Genomic DNA, 6978 nt, shown 5'->3' on the forward strand with positions numbered 1-6978 from the left:
GTTAATAATTTGAAAATTTAGATGAAATACACAAATTCCTAGGAAAACATAATTTACAAAAGGTAAAAAAAAAAAAAGAAAAAATAGAGAAAAATCTAAATAGCCTCATAACTTTTAAAGAAAAGGAATTCGTATTCAAAATACTTCCCACAAAGAAAAGTCCAGGTCCAGATAACTTCACCAGTGAATTCTATCAAAGATTTAAGGAAGAGATAACTTCCTTCTATTAGAATCTATTCTAAAACAAACTCTTCCAAAGAATAGAAAGTGAGCAACTTGTTTCATGAGGCCAGCATAACCTTGTCACCAAAATCTGAGGATATTACGAGAAATGAAAATTATGAGAAAGAAAAATTATGACAGAAAACGTGATTATCTCAATAGACATATAAAAGCATTTGATAAAATTTAACTTCCTCTTTTGATAAACAAAAAAACTTAGCTAACTAGAAATAGACAGGAATTTCATTAATCTGATAAGGGTCTCCACAGAGAAACAATTAGCAAATATTATACTCAGTGGAGATCTGCCAAAAGCTTTATGTTTGAGATCTGGAGTAAAGCAAGGATGGTCTCTATCACCACTTATTTCAGCCTTGTTCTAAAGACCTGAGCAAGTTCATTAAGACAGAAAAACAAAAAACAAAAAACACAGATTGGAAAGGAATAAATAAAATTGCCATTATTTGTGAATATGATCATGCTGAATGAAAATCCAAAAGCATCTACGGATAAATTAGTAGATACAGCAAAGCTGATGACAAGAAGGTCAGTATTAAACAACAACCTGCGATCTCTGTTTAGGTATTTCAGAGTCATCTCAAACTGAGCAAGGGCCCAGACTCTTGATTTTTGCCTTCACACACCTATCTCCCCTCCATCCCAGTGTCCCCGTTTCTGTCAGTGGCAGCGTCATTTACCCAGTTACTCAAGCCAGAATTAAAGGGTGTGACTGCTTCTGGTCTCTGCAGTCTCTGCCTCCGCACAAATTAGAGAAAGGGACTCCTTCTCGTAAGTGGAGGTGCCCATGCCGGGGACAGACTCGGGGAGCCTCGGCTCCCACCTGCCCTTCTCAGCCAGGACTCTTTACGTAGCGGACACCCTGCACAACGGTACGCGGCAGCCCTGCTTCAATCTTCCCCTTCTCCCCAAACTCGATTAATCCACAAATACTATTAGTACCAAGTATATCTCCAAGATGTACCTTGAAACCACTCTCTTCTCTTCGTCTCTACTCCTTTCACCTGAGTCTAGGCCACCATCGCCTCTCACACTGACTGCTGTACAGCACCCTCCTAACTGGCCCCTCCGTTTCCACTCCTGCCCCCCTTAATCCATTTTCCCCATAGCAGATGAAGGGATGAGCTTAAAACACAAATCCAATAACACCAATCCCCTGCTTAAATTCTTCAATGGCTTCCTGTTTTACTTAGAAAAAAATCCAAACTCTTTACTATGAACCACAAGGCCCTGCGAGATCTGTTTCTATCTGATTCCAGCCTCATCTGCGCCTCTTGCATCTGCCGGCTCTGCTCTAGCTGCGCTAATCTTATTCCAGTTTAATGAATTCACCAAAGATTTTTCTGCCTCCGGCTTTTAATGCATGCTGGTCCCTTTTTGTGGAATAATAAGAATCATCTTATAGCTGTAACTAATGTTTATTTTGTTCATGCTGTGTACTGTTCTAAGTATTCTGCAAACATTAACACATTTAATCCACACAACAGTTGTATGGCATGGACAGTATTGCTCTCCACATTTTACCGACGAGGAAACAAAGGCACAGAGAAGTTCAATAAGTTGCCCAAAGTGCCCCCAACTTGTAACTGGTGAAACCAGGATGACCTTCCTCACATTCTTTGTACAGCAGCCTCTTCTCATCCTCCAGGTCTCAACACATTAGTCCTGTGCTCAGGGAGGCCTTTCCGGATCACAGGTCTAAGACAGGTCCCACTGTTAGTCGCTGTCTCATCTCCCAGCCTGGGTCCTTCAGAGTGCATATTACGACTTACTCTAATTATTCTTATCTTTTGTCCCCTGTCTCCTCAACTAGAATGTAAGCTCCATAAGGACAGGAACTTAATATAGAAATCTCAGTATGCTAGGTACTTTAAAATACAAAATGATGAAAAAAAACACGTTTTAAACATCTATTAATAGCATGTTACTTTGCACACAATAGTCACTCAATAAATGTTTACTAAATTTATAAGAATGATATCCCTTTCCTATTTAGATATTCACCTGCAGAAAAATACATCTTTTACAATTTAAAACAAAATAAAAAAAAAAAAACCTATTGAAAATACTCCTCAATCAACTTAGCAGGTTTTACTAGAAACAACCTACCTGTGCTTGAATTACTGTAAAGAGTATAAACCAGACAGACAGGAAGAAATGTGTCTAGTTCTGAATTAAAGATAAGCTAATAAAATTCTCTTTTCAGGCTGGGCACAGTGACTCCTGCCGTAATCCCAATACTCTGGGAGGCTAAAGCAGGAGGGTTGCTTGAGGCCAGAAGTTTGAGACCAGCCTGGGCAACATAGTGAAATACCATTTCTACAAAAAAAAATTATTTTAAATGAATAAAATTCTCTTTTCAAAAAAACTCGCTATTGAGATCTTTTCTGATTCTGAGCTAAGTTCAATGGTTTTAGTAGTAATGATTATTTCAATTAGCAAGTTAGGAAATAAATAGTATTTTCTTACTGATTGAATGACTTAATTTATCCTGATGTTCAGCCAAGTTTCTTATCAAAAGTGGTAGAAACTAATTGGGTACTTGCAGCAGAGGGAATTTATTGAGAACATATCAGGCTCACAGCACCTACAGGAGACTGGGGCATGGGAGGCTTGGGATTAGGCAGGAACCAAAAAGTCACCAGAGCCAAAAAGCAGCCTGGCAGTTACCGCTTCATTGCTCGTGCTCTGATTAGGGTGCTGCCACCACTGCTGCCGCCATCTTCCTGTCCTCGCTCTGCTCATAAACAAAAAAATCCCATGAGAAAGCACCTGATTAATCTAGCTCATGTTAAGCTGCCCAAGTCTTAATTCTCACATTAAAGACCATACATAGTTAATTCCCAAAAAGGAAATGGGCTAAATGCCTTTTGCATAAGGAGAAACAGACATATTTTCACCTTTGTTTTTAATTTTTGAATTTTGTTAATGGCGTAGATTTTACCCAAGCATACAGATCAGAAGATTAGAAGACACTTTACTCCTCCTCTAATCAAAACTCATATTAAGACATTAAGCAAGAAATGAAAGCGTGTGTTGTCATTAAAGAGCAAAATATATGTTGAACATGTATGACTAAATCATGTGTGACATGTGAAACATCCTTGTCAGAATCAAAAGGAAAGTGTGCATCCACACTCTGCAGTGGTAGAGAAGGGTGTTGCATTCAGGTTGTGACCCAGCCATGTCCCCTTCTCATGGTTTTCCATGGCCATGCATTTAATTTTGGACATAGTGAGTTTGAGCTCAAGCTGAACATGTCCAAAACTGAATTCATCTCTTCCATACCTGCTGCTTCTCCTGTTTGCCCAACCTTGATAAATGTACCACTATGCAATCTAGCCAGCCAGTCCAGAAACTCAGGACTCATATGACTGTCCTATATTTCACCCTACACGTGCAATCACGTCACCGAATTCTGTCAATTCTCCCTCCGTCTTGCTTTTCAAATGTGCTCATTTCTCTCCATTCCCTTTTGCCAATGTCTTGGTTCGAATTCAAGTTTAGACCACTGGCTACAATTCTATCCATACATCCCACCACTTCTTTCCATTTTACCTGAACTATCTGAATTCTGAATATATCCTGTTTTTTATGCAACTCAGATTTTTAATATGCTGACTTTTAATTAATTGTTCTACCTGCTGTTGTCCTCCTTGCTTGCCTGCTAAACTTCCAGGCTAAGTTTTATTGAATTTTCCTGAAGACCGTCCCATCTCAACCATCATCATCCCAAGTAGACTCAGGAATCCCCTCTGAACTCCCACGGCATTTATGCATACTTTCCGGGACTGTTTACCTTCTCATAATTTGTTCATTTGTTCATTTGTACATTCATTGGTACCTGGTACACTATAAGCAAAGAAATGCGTGGGTTTGACGAACGAATGAAGCACACATCACTGAATGGAGCACATAGATGAAGATGAGACTGTGGGAAACTCTGAAAACCAACACAAGAGAGTGCCTGTGTACCCTGATTCTGTCATGCCCAAGCTGCACCGAAAGCAGAAGAACTTCAGAAAAGCAGCCATCATTACATCCCAAGTTCTGGATCCTCTTCTCTCCCAATCTCCCCAATTTTTCTTACCTCACTGCGTTTACCTAGAATACAAACCTTGCCTTCTGCTCCCAGGACTTGCCTCAAAGACCTCACAACGGATTTGGTCCATTCGGTTGTGGGCCTCCGTGTTCCTTCTTACACAGTTTATTCTATTTCTTCCTGCTATTGCAAGTGACTATACCCTGAATCAGACTTTGACCCCTGGACCATGCTTCAGTGTTCCACGTAATCCACATTGCTTTGGGGGGTCACCCCTAAATGTAGGGAAAGATACATTAGGCAGTGACAAAAGGAATATTAACCTAATTTCAAGACAGAGAGAGGGAAGAAGGAAGGGAGGAAGGAAGGGAGGAAGGAGGGAGGGAAGGAAAAATAGAGTCATGGGAGAGAGTTCAGAGTACAACCTGGAAAATTTTATCTGAAAACATCTCTTTGTTTTAAGGCCACTTTTCATAGTCTGATGTGCACATACCACATGTGTACACACATGCATGCGTTCTTCCATTCCCTTAATCCTTTTGGCATTTGTTGAGCTCTTTTTGATCGCCAATCACTATGCTAGGCTCTGGAATAAAAGATTTTAGAATAAAGACGCCCTCCCCACTCTTCAGATTGCTCATAATCTGGGAAGGAGAGATAGTTCCATGAATGATAATTACAGAATAATAAAATAAATGTGTCAATAGAAATATACACAGGTACAGTAGTAACAGAGAAGAGGGTGTGCAGTCTTAAAGGTGACATCTAGTGCCTGACAAAGACCAAAAAAGTTAGATATTTCATTCAAGGATTTCCATAACCAGCCCCACCCTATCTTTTCCAGCCTTATTCTTTCTACTCTAAACTCCAACCGTATGTGAGACTACCATCAAGAAATTTAGAGTTTATTTTAGGGAGACATTTTCTCATAGTTCATTGAATACCAAAAGAGCTATGGCAACAGCTTGTATTAATATTTACTATAAAGTCTTGTAATTCAAGGTAGTGAAGTAAGGTTGATTTATTTTGGGGAAGTATTTGACACAATAACTTTGTGTTAAATATAGTCAACCCTCTGCCAGCATTATGTATTATATAACCTCAAATGACAAATAGTCTAAATTTAGTTTCGCAGATGATCTGAGATCATGTATAGTTAGATTTAGAATGCATTTTCTGATTTTCTGCTCTATCGTGCCTCCTAGGAGGTATACCCTATAATTTCTCCATTTTTTAGGCTGTCAACATTTAAAATTTAAAATTAACATACATATCCTAACCATATGCCAATGTTGATAAGTTTCTGACAGATGATGAGGAAGGAAAATAAGGACTAAAATTTGTCTTGTATTATTCCCAAATGAATAACTAGATATATGTTCAAATGGCACATTTTTCTCCTGTGTGTGTTGCAAACAACTTGCACAAAAATAGTTTAAGTCCTTTACCAAAGAGGTGTGCAATACATGCAGTTGCAGTGTTCACTCGTAACACATTAGGGCACACCTTCGGGTGGAGTTACGTTACCGCCAACGGATTCAGTTGCTGTGGTTTATTCTAACACTTACTGTCACTTTGAACAATCAAGGTTGTTTGATCCAGTGTTAGAAGACTACATTTCATGAGAACCAAGACAACATCAACTACAGCTGTCTGGGCTGGCAGCGTGCGTCACACCACAGACAGCCTGCCCAGCCACTTCTTTCCGGTTCCTGTTTTTGTCTGAAAAATGGCAAAGTTGGGAATCAACAATTAATTATAAAAGCCCCCAATGTGATTCTTCGTAAATGTAAATGTAAGCAAAAGCCTACTTGATTTTGAAATCAAACATAAAAGTACACACTGTATTGATTCCTTTTCAAAAGAAATTGAACAGCACAGTTACACCCTCTCCCTTCTGTTTTCAGCCTTTATCAGAACGCCGGGTGTTCCTTAGATTACAAACATGCTCCAGTTTCTCTTTGCCTGAATCACTTTCCTTGGTACCTAACTGCTTTGCTACCGCTACGTCCCCATTTTAATCTCATGCTTCGGCAAATGCAATCTGGCCCAGCTTTCAAGAAACTGCTTAATCAGAGCTTGTCAGTTTCCCATGTCCATTAGCCACATGCAGGTCATCATTCTATCCACCTTTTTCTGAAGTCTTCGACACTAAGCATTCTTCTCTTGACTGTCATTAACTCTCGGCTATCCTCCAGTCCTCTTCTCTCCTCTGACTCAAATTATATTATGCTGAGAGGATTCCTCACGTTCCTATCTTTGGCCCTTTTCTTTCCTTCCTCTACACTCTAATTTGACAATCTTATTTTCTTCCATAGCTTTTTTTTAACTCTAAAAAGAACTCAAAAACACATAAATAATGAATATCCATTGTAACAATACAAAGAATACAGTGGACTATTCAGTAAAAGATTAGCTGTCTTCTCTTCCCCCCATACATACACACACATATACTTTTATATGTATATGAAAGTCAGACAACTCATTTGGACAAATAAAAAGCAAAGCGCTAAACACGCATAGTTGATGAAATGAAAATATGCTCAATATCATTAGTCATCAGGAAAATACAAATTAAACCCATTGACATACCAATACTTCTGACCAGAATGGCTAAAATTAGAAAGATTGAAAATAACTAGAATGTGTAGCACTGGAATTCAATGCTCTGTCAGTGGGTGTGAAAATTAATGCAG

Source organism: Propithecus coquereli, unplaced genomic scaffold (assembly GCF_000956105.1).
Source record: "Propithecus coquereli isolate 6110/MARCELLA unplaced genomic scaffold, Pcoq_1.0 Scaffold45, whole genome shotgun sequence".
NCBI classification, from domain to species: domain Eukaryota; kingdom Metazoa; phylum Chordata; class Mammalia; order Primates; family Indriidae; genus Propithecus; species Propithecus coquereli.